Source organism: Eleutherodactylus coqui, chromosome 9, assembly GCF_035609145.1.
Source record: "Eleutherodactylus coqui strain aEleCoq1 chromosome 9, aEleCoq1.hap1, whole genome shotgun sequence".
Lineage (NCBI taxonomy): Eukaryota > Metazoa > Chordata > Amphibia > Anura > Eleutherodactylidae > Eleutherodactylus > Eleutherodactylus coqui.
The window spans coordinates 133,064,291-133,086,067 of record NC_089845.1 but is presented as its reverse complement, the minus strand read 5'-3'; positions in this window follow the sequence as shown (position 1 = coordinate 133,086,067).

The window sequence follows — 21,777 nt, the reverse complement described above, 5'->3', positions numbered from 1 at the left end:
GTACTGCAGACAGAGCTACCATTCCCTTCAATGATTGCTATGTCTTCAGTACCATTCCAGGCAGTTTGCTATCTGCTCCTTGCACCAAAACAATAGCCCAGCAAACAGCTGATCGGCCAGGGTCCTGGGCGGCAGACCCACGATAATGAGCTACTGATGACCTATCCTGAGGATATTTAATTATTGTATCAGTTTGAGCTTAAAGGGGTTGTCTCGCGGCAAACCTCAAAATTTTACCTTACCCCATTCCCCCTGTCACCCCCCTGGCATAAAATAGCAAAGAAAAGCGGTTTTTAAGCCGCTTGCTACTTACCGATCCGACGAAATAAGGACTTTAAAAAATCTTCTCCCAAGATGGCCGCCGGTCCTTTCCCAGGGATGCACTGCGTTTTTCTCCCATGGTGCACCGCGGGTCTTCTCCCATGGTGCACCATGGGCTCTGTGCGTTCCATTGCCGATTCCAGCCTCCTGATTGGCTGGAATTGGCACACGTGACGGGGCGGAGCTACGCGATGACGCGTAGAAGGGGGCGGAGCCAGAATGCCGCTCGTGCCTGGACCGAGCGGAAGGGGAGAAGACCGCACAGCGCAAGCGCGTCTGAAAAAGCAAGAAGACATCAGAATTAGACGGATCCATGGAGACGGGGACGCCAGCAACGGAGCAGGTAAGTGGATAACTTCTGTATCGCCAATATTTAATGCACGATGTACATTACAAAGTGCATTAATATGGCCATACAGAAGTGTATAACCCCACTTGCTGCCGTGAGACAACCCCTTTAAGTATGCATTTGGTCTTCTATGACTCTGATAATAATATTGACACCCCCCAGCGGCCCCCCAGCAGTAATAATAGTGACCCCCCAGAGCGGCCCCCAGCAGTAATAATAGTGACACCCCCCAGCGGCCCCCCAGCAGTAATAATAGTGACACACCCCAGCGGTCCCCGAGCAGTAATAATAGTGACACCCCCCCCCAGGAACAACAGGGACACCCCCCAGCGGCCCCCAGCAGAACTAATAGTGACACCCCCCAGCAGTAATAATAGTGACACCCCCCCAGCAGCCACCCAGCAGTAATAATAGTGGCACACCCCCAAACAGTCCCCCAGCAGTAATAATGCCCCCCAGCAATCCCCCAGCAATAATATTGCCCCCCCCTCAGCGGTCCCCTAGCAGTAATATTGCCCCCCCCCTTCACCAGCGGTCCCCCAGCAATAATAATGCCCTCCCAGCGGTCCCACAGCAGTAATAATGCCCCTCCCCCAGTGGTCCTGCAGCAGTAATGCCCCCCCACCAGCAGTAATATTGCCCACCCCAGCAGTAATAATGCCCCCCCTTCCCCAGCGGTTCCCCAGCAATAATAATGCCCCCCCAGCAGTAATAATGCACACCCCCAGCGGTCCCCCCAGCAATAATTATGCCCCTCCCCCCGAGACCCACATACTTACCCCTCCTCCTCGTGGAAGCGACTTTCCTCTTCTGTCTGATCACTGGTGCACACTGACGTTATTGTGCTGCCAGACGCTTTCTCCCCCTGCTCTCGTGGAACCAAGTAGGAGACGTCGGGGAATGGGGGAGGAGGATCCCGGCTATACACTGACATCACAGTAATGTAGTGAGCGGCCGATGGTGACGCGTGCCAGCAGGAAGGCCTCTACGTGCCGCCTCTGGCACGCGTGCGATAGGTTCGCCACCACTGCTCTAGAAAGAACAGAGAAATGGAAAGTCCTAACAGAACCCTAGCACAGGTGTGAATGGGCCCTTAGACTACTGATGCACTACACCTGATCTCTGATTGGCCAGTCCTGCAGATATGATCACTGTTGGCCAATCAGAGACCTGCACAGTAGTTAGTTGGTAGGAAGTTCGAAAATTGCAGTGGCCACCTTAGATGACTAAAAACAGGGTCCGAAACTGGCGTCTTGGTGGGACAACGGCACAAAGCAACATACCCTTCAGACAGGGGATACAATTTTATCCTGGGCCTGGAAGGTCATTTTTAAAATATCCCAACAACTGCTGGGCCACATTGTATTCACTAAGCCAGCTACCTCTGCAAAAAGGAATGCAACTAGGACTGGCTATTGCCTTAGATCTCTTTTCTGTCTCATTCGCTCTGTCTTGCACTAAACATATATAGATATATAATGCAACGACCTTGTGTTCTGACCCAGCACATCCTGCACATCATAAAATTTACCAAAGTAATGAAAATGAGTAGGCAACAGGATAATAAATCCCGTGCAGTGAGTGCTGAGGAGCTGAGTAATGCTGCACGCCTTGATTTCATTTTATTATATTACTAACTATATGCAGAGTATTTATCTTTGTTTTTGACAACCAAGACTCTAATAACCACAATTCCAGGAAGCAATTTATTACTAATTCATTGCACTGCAACAGTATCTCGCAAGTATGATAGAATCTCTGGGGCATATCAGTTTTACAGTCGACATGAAAAGTATTTTGTAGAAGTCTTTAAACTTTCCTCTTGCCCCTGTGCCTTGATGCTGCAGAGATGACCCTTTCACGCTCCGACCTCTAGCCACATGTGTCTTTATGCTCTGAAGTTCCGACCAGCGTTATCATCACACATCTTTGCTGTACAAAAACATTAAAGGACAAGGGACTAGTGGGACGCTGCCACATCAAGCTTATCCGTGCACAGCAGGTGAGCGGAAAGTAGGAAGATCCATTCCACTTGCAAAATATTTGTCCAGTAGTCTGCATGGTTTAAGTATATACCGTAGAGCGTTTACTTTTAATGTTTCCATTGGTAATAATATAGTCTTCATTCATTCTGGATTTCTATGACTATTTGTTACGGTATTGTAATACAGTTTTATAATAAGGTTAGTAAAAGACACAGATCCCCAGTGCAAATCCAGTTAAAAACTATGGCGGAACAGAGAGCCATTGACTATGCTGCTAAGTGTGATGTAGCAAGTAGTTGTCTGATGTCACTGCATCGCGCCACCTGAGCGTGGCTACAGACAGCAAGAAGAGGACCTGCTCACTGTGGGAATGGAGTAGGTGAGTTTCAGTTTTTTTTATTTACTCCATGGGGTAGAATGGGGGCACTATTTTTCTATGGAGCACCATGGAGGCGCTACTGCTCTATTGTGACACAATGGGTACAGATGAGCAAATCAGACCAGTAGAACCCGAATTCTGCAAGAACCCTAACTTCAGCTGAACTGACAGTTCATTAAAACTAGCAATAAACAGTAATGGCGGCAGTAGTGGTGGTGACAGCAACGGCAGTGGTGGTTCTTCAGTGGATGCAGCCAAGTGGTTAGCACTGTTGCCTTGCAATTCTCGGTTCCTAGATTATAGTTTGACAGAGGACAACATCTGCATGCAGTTTGCATGTTTTCTTTGTGTTTCTTCTCCTTTTTTCACCTCCTCCAGAGACATAAGAAGCATGGTGACTCAGTGTTGCTTTGCAGTGTCTGGAGTACTAGGTTCAAATCTGACCAAAGACAACATCTGCATGGAGTTTTACAAAGTCAATGCAAACATTGTCCGTGGTCAGATTTGAACCTAGGACCCGAGCACTGCAAGACAACAGTGCTAACCACTGAGCTACATCCATTGAAGAACTGGCCTGGCCAAACCAAACTTTTGAAAAGTTCACCCATTTCTAATAATGGGGGTACTGTTAATCTATGGAGGCACTATTAACATATAGGTGTACAAAGTAGGTAGTATTAGTGTGTGGGGCACTCAGAACAACATCATTACTGGGTGGAGTCTATAGAGGGAACTATTACTGTTTAGGGAGTAATATTACTGGAAGTGGTACTATGGAGGAAGCGTTTGTGTAGAGGTGGGGATGTACTGAAAGAGCGAGGAGCCAAAAAGGTCTGTGTATTAAATTCTAAAAAGATGAGTTGTGGCTGAAAAAGGTCATCATGGCAACCTGGGCCAGATGGAGAAAACTGAAAGTGAATGACTCCAATCGGGGTAGACGTCTCCCATGAGTCACTGAATTTAGCTGCACTGTAATCACTAATAAGGTCTGCAGAACATATAGAATTATGCATATTTGCTTTTGTTTTTATGGGGATTTATATCTCTACAGACCCAAACAATGCCACTGGGACAAGTGTCTCCAAGCAGCAAGGAGGAGGCAAGTTAAAAATTGGCCCTGGGCCTATAGGACTCTAGTTATGCCTCTGGTAAAGTAGGGTATGTGAGGGGTGGATTCTGTTGTTTCCCAATTCCTCACCTGTGGATCAAAATGGAAGTTACAAAGTGACCAAAAATGCTCTGGGAGACAGATCTACACATGGAGGTACAAAGGTCCACATTTCCCTAGGACTAATACATAACAGCCAACCTGATTCAGTAGAGCTGCAGCATACATTGTGGGAAGCAGAGTTTCAGCATCATCTAATTTATGAAGCATTCCAGGGAAAAGCCAATCACCTATCTATTGTGTATGGCTCTTCTTTCAATACTATAGACTATGAACGGAGCGGTAGGACATATGCTTCACTTTCACTTCATTCAATGATACTACGGTAGTTGTGAGTATGGGGCTGTGGAGAACATGTGGCTGGCAGTCAGAGCCACAGCAATCCACCATTTATTACCTATCCAACAAAAAAGTGATGAAAGCTGTTAGCTCGAATACCCCTTTAAGCTTGTGCCTGAACAGAAGGGCACCATTAAAAAAAAAAGAAAACATAAGACATCTATTATAAAACTAGAAGCAGATAAGACTCGATCACACCATTGGTTTTACAACAAGCAATCGGAACAGCTCACCTCCTCCCTCTCTCTGTACATGTCAAAGAGCATGCCCACTACACTCTCTGATCAAAGTCTTCTTTTAGTCTAGGTGTCTTCTGTAAAGCTAATCTATGGAATTGTCAATTTACAAACTTTTAGTTGTGTGCAAAAAAAAAAATCACACGAACAATTTAAATAACTCAACACAACTAATATAACAAGTGGTTTCTCCATGTTTAACACAAAATGCTACTTCTAATGACTGCTGCAATCTCAGAATTATTCAGTCCCTTCATGACGAGTGTCTTTAGTATTTAGTAGAGCACCTTTTGCTGTTATAACCTGCTGCTAACATGATACAAAGCTAGACAGCTGCTTCTGGCAGTATTCTTGAGGATTCCTAGCCCATTTCTCATGGGGAATGGCCTCCAGTTCACTAATATTCTTTGGTTTGCATACTACAACCACCTTCTTCCCATCTCTCCAAAGGTTTTGTATAAGGTTCAAGCCAGGAGACTGTGACAGCCACTCCAGACTCTTCCAGGTATTCTTCTAAAAGCAAGCTTCGGTGGACTTTGAGGTATACTTCGGATCATTGTCCAATGACGCCCAAGCTTCGGTTTCCTCACTGATGGCATGATATTTTCTCTTAGGATAGCCAATACTTGATTGCTCTCCACACGCTGCAGGTTTCCAGTGCCAGAGGAAGGAAAGCAGCCCCCGAGCATCATGAGCCACCGCCATGCTTCATTACAGGCATTCTGCTTCTGCCTCCTCTAGACTTATCACTGATGCATAGGCCTAAAAAGTCCTAGTTGTGTTTCATGGTTCCAAAGAACAGACTCCTAATACTTCTATGACTTATTTATGTGGTTTTGAGCATATTGGAGCCACATTTTCTTGTGCTTTTGGGTCAGTAGAGCTGATGTCTTGGAGTTTGAGCAAGAAGACCTCAGTGCCTGCTGCCACCAGATCTTGCTGCAGATCTTTTGCGATCACGCAAGGATTTTTCTTACCACCTGCCAGTGATAGCTTCCTCTTTCTACCAGAGGAAGTGTTTATTCAAAGGGGTTTTCCAAGGAGAATACTATTGATGACCTATTTGGGACCCCAACCAATCAGCTGATCGTGCGCCCGCAGACAGCACTGCAAATGCACAGGGGTCAGAGCAGAAGCAGCGGTGAAGTGGCCGGCGCTTGTAACTGCAGACAAGGCTCCATTTGATTTCAATTGGACCTGTACTTGCAGTTATACACAGAGGTTGGAGCAGAGACATCTGTTTGGACCCCTCTGTAATTACTGCACTGTCAGCCTGCGCACAATCAGCTGATCAATCGGGGTCCCAAGCGACAGACCCCAGACGATCGATTATTGAACTTCTTCCAACTGTATCTATAGGAACGTTAAGCAAAAGCCGCTCCTATGTTTTTTGCACACGAGCGAGCATCACTCACTGCATGGAAGTAGAGCAGGCCAGGAATTCTCTTGCCCACCCACTTCCATTTACAGCAAACAGGCAGTCGTTCATCTATGAATGACTGCCTGTTTACACAGGCCAATCATCATTTGATTTTTAGATCTGTGCAATCCGAATGACAAACAAATTATCGTTCATAGATTCCTGCGATCCAGTGAAAATCTAAATGATAATTGTTCAGCCTAAAAGGGCCCCTAGCCACATTTCTAACATGCAATTAAGCATCACAGTAAACAACACCCTATCCAGATCAGGTGTTTATGTGTTTTATCTCAAGCACACCTGATGCAACTAATGAAGCTCTTGATTAGTTACAGCAGGTGTGCTTGAGACAACACCTGATTCACAAATGTGTGCTTTTATGAGAAATTAGGTTTAGAATAATTCTGATACAGCAGTAGGAATTTTAAGTTGACTTTGGAGAATCCACTTGTGATATTAGTTGTGTTGAGCAATTTAAATTTATTCTTCTTCTTTGACTGTTTTTGCAAACAGCTGAAAGTTTGTAAATTTGGCAAAAAAACCTAATGTGCAATGGGGGTTGAATCATTTTGATTGCAACTGTATATTAGTATACTAGAATATATATAGTAATTTGTTCCCGTTAAGAAGCAAATTGGCTGCATTTGGACATACTAGCGGTGCAGACCGGACAATCAGTTAAGATCCTCGTGAATCATTTCTCAGCTGTGTTGTTTTTACAATAAGCTCAAGAGGACATTTATGCTGATAGGTCCCAAAAGGAAGAAGAAAGCTGCAGACATTTATATGATAACATCTGTTAGGCAACGATAACAACCAGTAAAACTCATTTTTCTAGTGATCATGAATCGCAAACCTTTTCTGTTTGGGTTCATTCCCTAATTTTTGTCATGTACAGAGGATGACATGCATCACAGAGCAGCATACTAGATGTGACCATATGGAATATTACTTAAAACTAATAGGCATTTGCTAACAAGGAGCCCAGTGGATAAAGTTTCTTTAATTGCATAACCAGATGAAGATTGAACAAATGAACACCTCTCATACATACATCACATCCAGGACTATTCACTGGTGTTTTAGTGATTCCTGTCACTTTAAGATTATCCGTGGAAGCATTAAATATAGAAGGAACAAGAAGGTATTCTTTCGAATGTTTTGTCAACGTTGTATTGAAGGTGAATTCCGTATCAGCAATAAATATTACTTTTTGTATAACGAAAAAGTTATACAATTTTCCAATAAACTTGTTTTTGTATCAATTCCCTACGGCATTCAAGATCTCTGCTTGCTGCTATACAATAGGAATTTGCATTGTTTAATTCCATAGGCTAAAAATCTATCCTGGTCTTTGATGAACACTTAGCACGGCTCGAAACAGAGAGGAGCTCTAATAACTGTAACTGAACCAAGCAGCGCACCTCAGCGTCTATCACATGACCAGGATTGGTTCTCGTTAGAGATGAGCGAGCATACTCGATAAGGCAAACTACTCGAACAAGTAGTGCCTTATGCGAGTACCTGCCCGCTCGTCTCTAAAGATTCGGGTGCCGGCGGGGGAGAGCGGTGAGTTGCGGGAGTGGTCAGCGGGTAGCGGGGGGGAGAGAGTGAGAGAGAGATCTCCCCCCCCCCCCCCCGTTCCTCCCCGCTCTCCCCGCCCCCCGCCGCTCCCCGCATCTTTTGAGACGAGCGGGCAGGTACTTGCATAAGGCACTACTTGCTCGAGTAGTTTGCCTTAGCGAGTACGCGCGCTCATCTCTAGTTCGCGTCCATTTAGAACTAAACAATGAAGGGTCCAATTTAATGACAGCAAGCAGAGTTCTTAAATATTAACATTTGTTAGCTTGAGGCTGCATTCACGCGGGCGATTTTCACGCACAACATCTGACTGATTGTAATGTGGTCAGATATTGCACATGAAAACCAATAATTGATTTAAATGGGGTTACTTGCTAGAGCAATTTTTCTTTCAGATTGATGGGTCCTATTTTTGGGTGATTCTTGTGTATCTTATGGCAAACAAAAAGTAAAAAATTGCATCACGCTGGCATGTAACTGTGAGTTTCATGCAATTTTTCTATCTTTACTTTTGAAAAAACATGCTAAACATGCGCGTCTAATCCAGGCAGAAGAAGGCTTCGGTCGGCGCCATGGAGACGGGGACGCCAACACCGGAGGGGGTAAGTGTATAACTTCTGTATGGCCAATATTTAATGCACGATGTATATTACAAAGTGCATTAATATGGCCATACAGAAGTGTTTAACCCCCCTTGCTTTCGCGGGACAAACCCTTTAAGGAGAGATGATACCCCTCCCAACCCTTATATAAAATGCATCACGCAAACAGCAAAAATCACAGGTTAAAGAGTGCGAGATCAGTCCGAGTTTCTCAGATCCATATCTCACTTGTCTAGGTGAATGCACCCTACACTTGAAAAACAATTTAAAGACACTACGGACAAAACAAATACACTGTGTTATTAAATGGGTTCTCCATGACTTTTAGTATGGATGATATGTCCTCAAGATTAGCATTGAGGGATTATTGAAATATTTGGGTCAGGAGTACCCGAGTAGCTGACCAACTGATCCCAAATCCCACTGATTTCAATTGCAAAAAGTGAATGTGTGTCTTTGTGTATGTGTGTCTCTTCTTCAATGACTCATGGGTGACTCCACTCTGAGTGGTGTCATTCACTTTCAGTCTTCTCTATCTGGCCCATATTGTCATGATGACTTTTTTCAGCCACGATTCCTCTCTTTAGAATTTAGTCCACAGACCTTTTTTGGCTCCTCGCTCTTTCAGCACAGCCTCACCTCTACACAAACACTCCATCTATAGTAGCCCAGCCAGTAATAATGCCCCCCAAACATTAATAGTGCTCTGTATAGGCCCCACACAGTAATAATCCTCCTCTGAGTGCCCCACACAGTAATACTATCTCCTTTGTGCACCTATATGTTAAGGCAACAGTGCTAACCACTGAGTCTCCATGCTTCTTCCTTCTATGGAGGAGGTAAAGAAGGAGATGAAAGACAAAGCGAACATACAGACTGCATGCAGAGTGTTACATTCCTGTTTCAAATTCTATCAAGGGTAACATCTGCATGGACTTTGCAAAACCCCATTCAGATGTTGCCTTTGGTCAGATTTGAACCTACAACTCCAGCACTGCACAGCAGCCATGCTAATAACCGAGCCACCAAATGTGTCTGTTCTACTCCAGAGGATGAGAAGAACAACAGTAAGAATAAACACTAAGAAAACAGAAAAACCCCATCCAGATGTTGACCTTGGCCAGATTTGAACCAACCACTCCAGCAGTGCCAACAACTGATACACCAGCGTGCCAGCAAAAGAAAGTCGCCCTAGGGCAGCAATAGACTTCGGTTATGACCCCATTAAACTATTACAACATTATATTTATTAGCAAACTATTAAAATCTGTTAAGACCGATGAATTTAAAATCGCTAATGCATGCTAAAGTGTGTGAGAGCGCTAGACATGGAGATAATCCCCATGCACAGTCAGCGTGTAGAAGCAGCCTCACAGATCAATCATAAGGCTACTGCTGAAAAGTAGCATTAAGTCCTTTATCCCACGGCGTATTTGCGCACGCAATATGCAGAAAATAGAACTCATTGATTTCAATAGTTTCATTAGCAAGCACATATTTTGCGTGCGCATTTGTGTTGCACAAAAAAATGCAGCATGCTCCACTTTACTGCGCATTTGCACAGGAAAAGAACATATCTTGAACTCATTAACCCCTATGCAATCCAATTTTGGATTCAAGGTTTCCTAGGGGGCTTCCTCTTTCTGCCATTATACAATGGTGCCATCTGCTAGCTAGAGCCAGTACTACAGTATGTGATATGCTGGAGAGGCCCCTGACAACAGAGCTGCCAGTAATCTACAGTAAGAATACCCTGCCGAACGTCTTCCGACATCGGAGCTGTACAGCCTTCAATCGGAATGTCTTTAGACGTCCGACAGTGGATTGGAAAGGGTTAAACGAATTGGCCATTTGAATGGCTGAGAGCATCGGTGCGTGTTTTTTGCGTTTGCAAAAAGTACAGAAAAAAACGCTGTTGCCCATGCAAATACGTAACGCCGCATGCGCAAAAATGTCAATGCGCTTGGAAATCTGTATGTGCTTCTGTGACACAAGCTTAAGGCCACTCTCACACTCCCCCCCCCCCCCCCCCCCCCGGGGTATTTTTACAGCATTTAGCGCAGTGTTTTAAATGCCGCACTAAACGCTATAAAATGCCTACATTGATTTCAATGGGGCTTCTCAGACAAGCATTCGAACACCGTCTGCTCATTGCAATGAGGGGGTGCATTTAAAAACGCTGTAGAACGTGTTCGAAAATCCCGTTAGAAAACACGTTAAAACGTCGCAATTAAAACGCAGCATTTTAACAGACGCCTGTGTGAGAGTGGATTAAGGCCTCACATCCACGAATGTATCAATCAGGGGCGTAACTAAAGGCTCAGGGGCCCTGATGTAAAACACGAGCTGGGGCCCCCCCTCTATCTGTATCTGTACCCGTACCCATACCTAAACCATGCTGCACAGAGACATAACATGAAGCTTCTGGGCCCAAATGCAAAACCTGTAGCAGGGCCCCCAACTATAATGCATTATTCATAGAACTGGGCTCCCTATATGGAGAAGAGAGGCCTTATGGGCCCCCAAGGCTCCTGGGCCTGGGTGCAACCGCATCACCTGCACCCTCTATAGTTACGCGCATGGTATCGATTAAACGCTGTGGGTCTGCCGGCAGCACTTTACCGATTTTGTAAACACGGGGTCTGCCAGCAGAGATCCGGCAGAGATCAATCATGTATGGCTGCAGACTGCACTGCGCATTACGCTTACATGTGTCTACACGCCTGTGTGCATGGATCAATGAAAGTCCATTGACTAGTAGACTACGAGAGCTGTCTTCTGTGTACATAATGCCTATATCACATAGGGCCATTTAAGGCATTCCTTTGGTTTTCTACATATCAGCACTCGGCAGTAGATCAGGCTCAAGCTGCGCCAGTTTTCTTCTTTTTAGAGGAAAGGCTTTTGAACATCAGGTCATTCTGAAAGACAGAGCGCTGGCAGGTTCAATAAATATTTGTAACACAAACTTCTAGATTGACTGGCAATTTACTTTCATCCTTAGTAATTAGGTAAGTATGAAATTTGAGTTCAATTATGCGCCGTTCCAACATCCCTTTTCAGCTATAAACAGCTCCGTAATTTTACTTTTGTATGTCAGAAGAGTCTTCCTAAACCATGGATTACAGGAAAGTACATTTTTCCACATCATGCTCCTTGTACAGATCATTTCTAGGCATACAAAACAGCTTTTATTTTCCTTACCGGCACTTTTTTTTTCAGTTCTGTGCTTCATAGTATCTTGAAAATCTTTTAACCACTTGTGAGGAGTCCTCTGATATATTATTGGTGTATTAGATTCTTTGTTACTAATATACTAATTAGAGATGAGCGAGTATACTCGCTAAGGGCAATTACTCGAGCGAGCATTGTCCTTAGCGAGTACCTGTCCGCTCGGAAGAAAAGGTTCGGCTGCCGGCGCGGGTGACAGGTGAGTTGCGGCAGTGAGCAGGGGGGAGCGGGGGGGGGGGGGGAAGAGGGAGAGAGAGATCTCCCCTCCTTTCCTCCCCGCTCTCACCAGCCGCTCTCCCCCGCCGCTGGCAGCCGAATCTTTTCTTCAGTGCAGGCAGGTATTCACTAAGGGCAATGCTCGATCGAGTAATTGCCCTTAGCGAGTATGCTCGCTCATCTCTAATACTAATTAATGGAATCATTGGTTTCCCTGAATTAATTTTTCAGATTTTACGTATTTATTGGATAGTCCACATAAATAATGTTAAAAAGTGTTTTTTGTAGGTCTAGGCCGATACAAGCAGCAGATAACAAACGTTTTTAAAGCTGACGATAGCCCCCCACTGGACCACCAGGGGTCTTGTCTTACAAAGCCAGTAGAGATCAGGATACTCTGAACTAACACATTATGATTTCCGCACATGCGTTGTCAGTGCTTCATTTAGTTCAATGGGGCTGACGGAAATACCCGAGTGGGTGCCGCTAGGGAATTTCGGCAGTCCACTGAAAGTAAATGGAGGACTGGTGCACTGGCACGGCCAACACTTCATTTATGTTCCTATTCATTGCAGGGGTGCAGTAAACCTGCAGGGAGGAGGACTGGGGATACGAGATCCCTATTCTTGAGCTCGACGTGGGTCTCAACCACCACCAAGCAGCAAGTTATCCCCTATCCTTTAGATAGGGAATAATTTGAAATTCTGGTACAACCCCTTTAACCCATTTCTCTATCATCCCGGAGGACCTTATCACGCACAGTGGTGATTCCTACTACTTCACGATCACTCTAAACAATCAACCACCTGAAAATCTGCATTAAGTTCCTGACTTGACCAAGAGCTGGTCATCCAGATAAGATGGACATATGAGCTGAACAGCCATGTCTTCACTCCATCTCACTCTGGTTGAGCATTCTATTCTCAAGGACCATAAATCAAGTACATTTCCCCTTTATCGAAAATATGACATGATTGTGTAACTGATACTTGTCTTGTAAAGCTGGAGGGTGCGTCCTATGAGTAATTTCCTCTAATGGACCCAAGATGCCTCAATCAATATGTTGGAAATTCTGACTCTTATCATTGATCTCACTAACAATCTGTTCTGTATTGTTGTAAGACGTAAGAGGAACATGACTAATATCTTGTATTCTTCAGTATTTAGGTTAGTTTGGAAAGGAGTGTAATATCCTGATCTCATTACTGGGTTCTAGAACATTCTGTGTTCATCCTTGGATGGATGCTCAGTAACAACATGACGCTTCACATAAAGCTCAAGTAGATCAGGATGTTTTCTTGGATCCTCAAACATATGTGAAATAAATCAAATTTCTGCATCCAAATTTGAATAACACAGAACCACAAATGCTTTGTGTAATATTGTCCAAAAGCCCCAAGTGAAGAGTTGGAGAAGAAGCATGTTGCTCTGACAACCATTGTCATTTATTAATCATTCTCATTCCATTTAATTAAGACATTACATCAAAGTTATGATTTTTCAAGGAAATATGTCCCATTTGTACGACTGCTAACAATAGGCTCTACTGTGATTTCTTGCTAATTTGTCCAAATGATAACTAGTAGTTACCCTGCTCACAAATTTGTTTACTCTGCGTTTATTTTACTTGCTGAAGCTGCAGTTTGAGCTCCAGAGCTGCTGCTCCTACTCGAAACCGCAAACTATACAAGTATGCATAAACTTTTTCTTGGTCCATGTCTTTCAAGCTTCAGTGTGTTACCTCCATAGCATATAGGAGAAGCAGGTTCTGCTCCAAAACGCGTCACACAAATAAAGCAATTTACGTTACAGAAGTCTGTTGTTCTAGTCGTTTCTTCTGCAAGCATCTGCACATAAGGTATATTACAGTGTTTCTTCTGTACCTGCTGAGCCATTTCCATGACTAATACATTTGGATATCAGCTGTGCGTGCCTTAACCCTTTCCATTCCACTGTCTGACATCAGAAGACATTATGATTTAAGGCTGTACAGCTCCGATGTTGGAAGACGTCCGTTGGGGTTCTCTTACTGTATATTTACAGCCTCTCTGCTGTCGGAGCCTATCCAATGTGTCATCTCATGCAGTACTGGCTTTAGCCAGCAGATAGCACCATTGTGTAACGGCAGAAAAAGAGTAAGCCCCTTAGGAAAACCAGGATGCAATTTGGATTGGGAAGAGTTAAATTAGATAGCACCCTGTGCAGAATTGTTTTTGGCACCCCTGTCATAAGAAAAAAAACTATACATATTTTACTGATAGGCAGTCTGTCTGTATTTTATGCGTGCAGAAAGCAGAAAGATAGCAGCATACCCACACCAGAACAGCAAGGTGAATAAATACTGTACCAGAACCAGGTCATAATATATGTACATCACCAGTACCAAGTTCATAATACAGCACCAGAACCAAGCTAGTAACAATACATCATTTGACCCAAGCTCATAATATATATAGACCTATAACCAAGTTCAGCACATAAATACAGCACAAACCAATGTCAGTACAGTACCAGAACCAAGCTCCTAAGATAAATACGGCATCAGAACCAAACTCGGTATATAGAAACAATACTAGAACCAAGCTAGTAGCATAAAGACAGCTAGTGAATAAATACTGTATACAAGAACATGCTTGTAAAGTAAAGTCCTGTGTGTGCAGCTGAAGAGCCAGCAGGATGAAGTTTAAAGGGCCAGGAGGCCGAAGTCTTTGGTTACCATGGGCTAAAGACGACAGCGGGCGGCGAGTGCCAAGAGACAGATGGACGGTGTTGTGAGGTGCGACCATATGGACTGTGGTGCGCCAGAGAATCCAGTGGCCAGGAGGCCAGTGCAAGTGGAGGTGAGAACCTGCCAGCTAGTAGTGGGTGGGATCCCACTGTTGGTGGAACTGGATCCACAGCAGGACAGGTCAGCAGTTATGCCAGACATCTTGGCATTCCTTCATTGCGGTCCAAAGACTGACAAAGTGGTGAGTCTAACCTTTGAGACCCCATGTGGCGCTGTGGCATGGAACTTGACTTAATATGAGAGTCTACAAGTGGAGTTTGTGTTGGACACAAACTTTTCCCATTTTTTCAGCTGTGGGAGGGAAAGGATCCACTGCAGTTGCATACAAAAACTGCAGGTGTGAACAGGGGTCAAGGACTGTCACCTGTGTGTCCAGAGGAGCAGCTGCAGTGCCACACATCAACTCGGGGGAGTGAGGAGAGCACTCCAAGGACTGATGAAAGGGGGCCAAATGGACTGGAACATTCTGATAATGTGGTTTTCTTGCAGGATAGGGGAAAACATGATGATGCAAAGTTGTATGAAGTACCTAATATGTCTTTGTTGCAAGTTGGTGCAGGGAAATGTGCACAATATGAACACGTCTAGTAGAAATGCTTATGATGATGAAGGGGAATCTGCACAATGTGAACTGGTGTCTAAAAATGCATATGTGGGGAATTGCTCAGGCATGGTTAGACTAGATAGTAAGCATGAAAAGGTGCTGTGTGGCACACCTAGAGTTAAAAGGATTAACCCCTCAGGTTCTGACACTTCAGCTGCAGGAAGAAGAAAGGTTACTTTCTGCTGCTAGAAATAAAATTGCTTTATTGAAGGGTCAGTGTAGTCAACTCAGGCAGGAGTTATTAGTGGAGAAACAGGAATCCAACATGGTGGAAGCAAATGCAAGAGAACGCATCAGCTGGTTGGAGGAAGTATTGAATAATAAAAACAGCCGCTTAGGACACAAGGTTGTTCGTGTGAATGCGGTATGGCAGAAACGTATGGAGGTTTCCAGAGAATCCTGGGAGCAGCAGACTGCTGGGCAAGAGCAGAAATGGAAAGCTGAAGTTGCGCTGCTGAAAAGAAGTCATGAGCAAGAAGTGCAGCAGTTGTGTTCAAGACCAAACATGGAGGAACAGAAGCAAGAGAGGTTTCTTGAGAGAAAGTCAGAAGACTTAAAGGGACAGCGTGCGATTGTCCAAGCATTGCAAGAAGACCTAGCTCAGGTGAAGCTCCAGCTGTCACAGGTACAAGCAGAGATGGAGACTGTCAAAGCTATGGCGGCAGTGTCTGAGAATGCTAGGCAGGAAGCTGAAGGTAAAGTGAAAACCCAATGGCAGGATGAGGTATCCCAGCTACACAAGAGCTTATATGAGGAAGCTAAAATAGGTGAAGCTCAAGTCCAGGGGTTGAAACAGAAGCAGATGAAACAAATGGTGAATTTGCAGCAGGACATACGTGTTCTACAACAAGAAAACAAAGGTCTTAAGGAGTCTGTTGTTGACTTGCAAGACAAATTCAATCAAAATCTAGAAAGGTTTGCTTTCACTCAGAATGTGTTTTTTGCAAAAGGATAGAGACCGTGTTCTAGAAGAATCGAGAACATGGAGTGAGACATTCACAGATGCAATGCAGAAAATGGAAATGGAGATTGGGGTATTGAAGCTGAAACTTTCTGACATTGAAGAGTTGAAGAGAGAGTTACATGAAGTATGTCGTCCTCTGGAGCTGGAGAGGTGGCAGCAGAATCAGTTGAAAGAGACCTGGCAAGAATCTAGTGAACGGTTTGCAGAGACTCGGGGCTTGATGAAGTGTAAAGAGGCTGAAGTCCAGAGGTCGCACAGAAAACTGACAGACATGATGGTGGCCAACCAGTAGATGGAAGTATAGATGACCCGTATGCAGGAAGAGCTTGCAACGGCAGAATGTGCCAGAAGATAACCTCAACAGGAGACAGATGAACTCACTGCTGAGACTTCAAGTAGCAGAAGTAAAGATGCTCTAGTTGTGAAGGAAAAGGGATGGTTAGAATCCAGCATGGCACAACTAGAGGAAGATGGAGTAACTGGGAGAGTGTTAGCCATTCTCACTATCTCATATGTGGATACAATTCATAGGGGAACGGTTCTCTATATAGCGAACACAGAAGCTGTGCAAGACGCACTCTCAATGAATGAGTGTAAACATGGCCTGAAGACACAGCAAGGGTTCCTGAACATACACAGGGAAGGCGAGAAAGAGGCCATTGAAGGGTTCTTGGCCATTCATCAACTGATTAGAAATATCAACAGCGGCTGAAGGGACTGATTGAGAATGAAATGAACGTATCGTCTGCAGAGAGTGAAGAGACTTCAAGAAAGTTGTGCAGAATACTTCTCCAAGAGCTAAGTGTGACTATAGAAAGTCACATGTTGGAGAAAGCATGTTCCATGCCTGGACAACGTTAGAAGTACTTAAGGGAGAAGGTTAATGGAATGGAAGCTTATCATATGAGGTCACAAAAAGGTGTAAAAGCTTCTGAAAGAATAAAGAAGTATGTCTGTAAAAGAGACACTGAAGCTGCCACCATTCAAGCTGCTGAGGCCCTGCCTGAGCCAGGGGAAGAGATTAGGTACCAAAATAACAGAGAGGGCTGGCAACGTGTGAGTGATGGCCGTCAGATGATGGAGAAGAAAGCCATGCCTGCTGAAGATGCAGAAGAATCTGACCTTCTGGAGCAGATGGAGAGAGAAATGGCTGACCAGTATGAAGCTGGAGCAGAGGCTCCTGAAAACATAAGCAAAGCACTTGTCTTGAATGTACAAGAAGGAAAAGTGAAGATGCAGTTTGAGGATGAGTTGCCAGTTGCAGGGAATGCCAAGTGGCACTGGGAACTTAACCCAAACCCTGTGAGGGCGAAGTTTGAGAGAGATGTGCAGAGACCTGATAAGGCTGAAGAGAAGAAGAGACAGCTTATCAGGCAAATGAAAGAAAAAGTTGCAGGACAGCATAGGCCCCTTGTTAGAGTTCAGCAAGTATTTGATCCTGGAGGGTCTAAGTTGCTTATTAAAAGACTGGTCTTTGTCACGGGAAGGGGGATATGTGACAGTGCAGTAGCAAGAGTGGCCTGTAGAGGGCTTCTGAGCACAGTCATTGTGTTTGATTTAGTTAACCTGCACCTGCGAGGGTGCGGCTACACAGTTTAAATTTTCCCTCCCTCACAAACTCAGGGTCCTTGAAGCTGTGGGGCTTAGGTCCATGGAGGCCCGTGGGGCCTGAGGTCTATGTAGACCTGGTGCTGGTCTGTGAAGGACCTGAAAGCACGGAGCAGACAGGGGGTAGTCGGCCCCTCGCCTGTCGGGGCAAAGTCACCTTCCTGTAGGGTCTGCTGGAAGAAGCGGTATGCGTTGGTGTGTGCACTGTGACGGATAACAATGTGAAGTTGCATATGACATGCTGGACTGTATATATAAAATAAATGCTGGAGGAAACAGCATTTGGACTTTACCCTGTTTCTCCGTGTCATTGCGGTGCTTCCACCCCTGGGCAGGAGAAAGTGAGCAGGAGATCCCGGGCCATAACCCCAACTTGCCACAATATGTGTTAGCAAGCAGAAGTTAACAAAGCCAAAACTACTAAATAAACATGAAACCTTTACTACGACGTAATGATTCATGTCTGGTACAAAAGGTGGGGGGACATTCGGGACTCAGTATTCCCCTCTGTTTATCATTCGCTTCTGTGCTCTTATCCAAGTGTCTCATCTGAATTCCTATTTGTTGATACATTTACAATGTACAGGGCTAAGTACATAATAACTTCTAGTGTAAGAGGTGCCCTTCATGCTATTACAACCAGCGCCGGCTTTATTATGGTTAGTAAGAACCTCCTTGAAAAAACAAGATGCATTTGGTGAACCATGACTTGTCCTTTGTTCTGACGAAGCCGTAATTATTTTCCTTTTATTCCTACAAAAGCAGCCGGAGAAAAGGATCCTGGGAGCTCTTAGAGGTATTATATGAAAATGCTAAAAGAGGCCGTAATAATGCCAATGATTATTTTTCCCATAATTACACTAATGACTTCTACACAATCATTGTAGGAAGGCATCATTCGTATTGCAGCTTTCAATGGCATTGATCCTGTGTTTTGCATACACAGCATCGCTTCCAGGCCGTGCTGTATGGTCGGCCATGACTGACAGGGTCTATGTGCTTGATAATCTCTATCTCCATGGTATGGTATAATTAAATTGGACAATCAAAAAATTCTGTATGTATGATCTAATAAAGTTTTTATAGAAAACTGCAAGTCAGGAGGGGTAATGGTTCCCCTTGTGAAGCACCAAGTAATGAGACTTACAAGTCATGAAGTGCTTTTCTGGGAAAGTTGGTATGCAAATAGGAGATCATCTCATGCCTCTGTAGCGCCACCTACTGGAAGGTACTGTAGCTTCCCTATATGTTAATAGAGCTGATTTGTACAGGAGGCAGACAGATCGGTTCCCACTGTAGTGGCTAGGATTGTATTGCAGGTCAAGTTCACATTCATTTTAATGGGAGATCTGCCTGTAATACCAAACCTAACCACTGCAGTGAGAACAGAGCTGTCTGCTTCCTGCAGAAATTAACATAGTGCAGTGGTGACGAACCTATGGCACGCGTGCCATAGATGGCGCACAAAGCCCTCCCTGCTGGCATGCGCCGCCGTCGGCCACTCACCACGATAGTGATTACCAGCTGGCAGCACTGATACCGGTGCACAATCTGACGTCAGTATGCACCTGGGAGGAGCAGCGCTGACTACAAGGAGAAGGTGAATTAAAATCACAGAGGTGAGGGAGAACACAAAAAAAAACATTTTCACTGGAAAAGAGCTAGAAATGCAGTACCTGATAAAGTGCAGAGCAGGCACAATCGCCATAAGGCCGGCACAATGGCCGTAGAACCCAACAATATGCAGCAAGCCAGGCTATAAACCAGAGGAGCTAAATTGTCCACTGCAGACTTATATGCAGTCACCCACTCAACCCAGCCCAAATTGGGGAGGGGCGACTGCAGACAACCAAATCTGCAATGTGAACCATACCACAGAAGCCAGCCAATACATGGGTGTGTCCCACAATACAGGATTACAAATCGGTGGGGTACTGTGGGGTTATTATTACTGAGGCTATTGAAGTGAAGTAGTGAATATTACTACTGAGGGGGTTACTATTATTACTGGGGCTGCTGAAGGGGTTACTATTATTACTGGGGCTACTGAATGGGTTAGTATTACTGAGGCTGCTGCGGGTGTTATTATTACTGGGGCTACTGTGGGGTTAATACTGCTCCTGAGGGGGTTATTATTACTGGCGCCACTGTGGGGTTAAATTACCACTGAGGGCCACTGTGGGGGTCACTATTACCACTGAGGCCACTGTGGGGGTCACTGTTACTACTGAGGCCACTGTGGGGGTCACTGTTACTACTGAGGCCACTGTGGGGGTCACTGTTACTACTGAGGCCACTGTGGGGGTCACTGTTACTACTAAGGCCACTGTGGGAAGCACTATGACTACTGAGGTCCATGTCGGGGTCACTATTATTACTGGGGCCACTGTTGGGGATACTGTTACTACTGAGGTCACTGTGGGGGTCACTGTTACTACTGAGGTTACTGTGGGGGTCACTGTTACTACTGAGGTCACTGTGGGGGTCACTGTTACTACTGAGGCCACTGTGGGAGGCATTATAACTACTGGGGTCACTATTACCGGGGCCACTGTTGGGGTTACTATTACTAATGAGGCCACTGTGGGGGACACTATCATTACTGAGGCCACTGTGGGGGACACTATTGTTACTGAGGCGACTGTGGGGGACACTATTACTACTGGGGCCACTGTTGGGGTCAGTATTGCTAATGAGGCTACTGTGGGTGACACTGTTACTACTGAGGGCCACTGTGGGGGACACTTACTACTGAGGGCCATTGTGGGGGACACTGTTACTACTGAGGCCACTGTGGGGGACATTGTTACTACTGAGGCCACTGTGGGGGACATTGCTACTACTGAGGCCACTGTGGGGGTCAGTATTGCTAATGAGGCTACTGTGGGTGACACTGTTACTACTGAGGGCCACTGTGGGGGACACTTACTACTGAGGGCCATTGTGGGGGACACTGTTACTACTGAGGCCACTGTGGGGGACACTGTTACTACTGAGGCCACTGTGGGGGACATTGTTACTACTGAGGCCACTGTGGGGGACATTGTTACTACTGAGGCCACTGTGGGGGATATTGTTACTACTGAGGCCACTGTGGGGGACACTGTTACTACTGAGGCCACAGTGGAAGGCACTATGACTACTGAGGCTATTGTTGGGGTTACTATTACTAATGAGTTTATTGTGGGGGTCACTGTTACTACTGGGGCCACTGTGGGGGTCACTATTACCACTGAGGCCACTGTGGGGGTCACTGTTACTACTGAGGCCACTGTGGGGGTCACTGTTACTACTGAGGCCACTGTGGGGGTCACTGTTACTACTGGGGTTACTATTACTAATGAGACCACTGTGGGGGACACTATTGTTACTGAGGCCACTGTGGGGGACACTATTGTTACTGAGGCCACTGTGGGGGACACTATTGTTACTGAGACCACTGTGGGGAACACTATTGTTACTGAGGCCACTGTGGGGGACACTATTACTACTAGGGCCATTGTTGGGGTCAGTATTACTAATGAGGCCACTGTGGGGGACATTGTTACTACTGAGGCCACTGTGGGGGACATTGTTACTACTGAGGGCCACTGTGGGGGACATTGTTACTACTGAGGCCACTGTGGGGGACACTGTTACTACTGAGGCCACTGTGGGGGACACTGTTACTACTGAGGCCACTGTGGGGGACACTATTACTACTAAGGCCACTGTGGGGGACACTATTGTTACTGAGGCCACTGTGGGAACACTATTGTTACTGAGGCCACTGTGGGGGACACTATTACTACTAGGGCCATTGTTGGGGTCAGTATTACTAATGAGGCCACTGTGGAGGACATTGTTACTACTGAGGCCACTGTGGGGGACATTGTTACTACTGAAGGCCACTGTGGGGGACACTGTTACTACTGAGGCCACTGTGGGCGACACTGTTACTACTGAGGCCACTGTGGGCGACACTGTTACTACTGAGGCCACTGTGG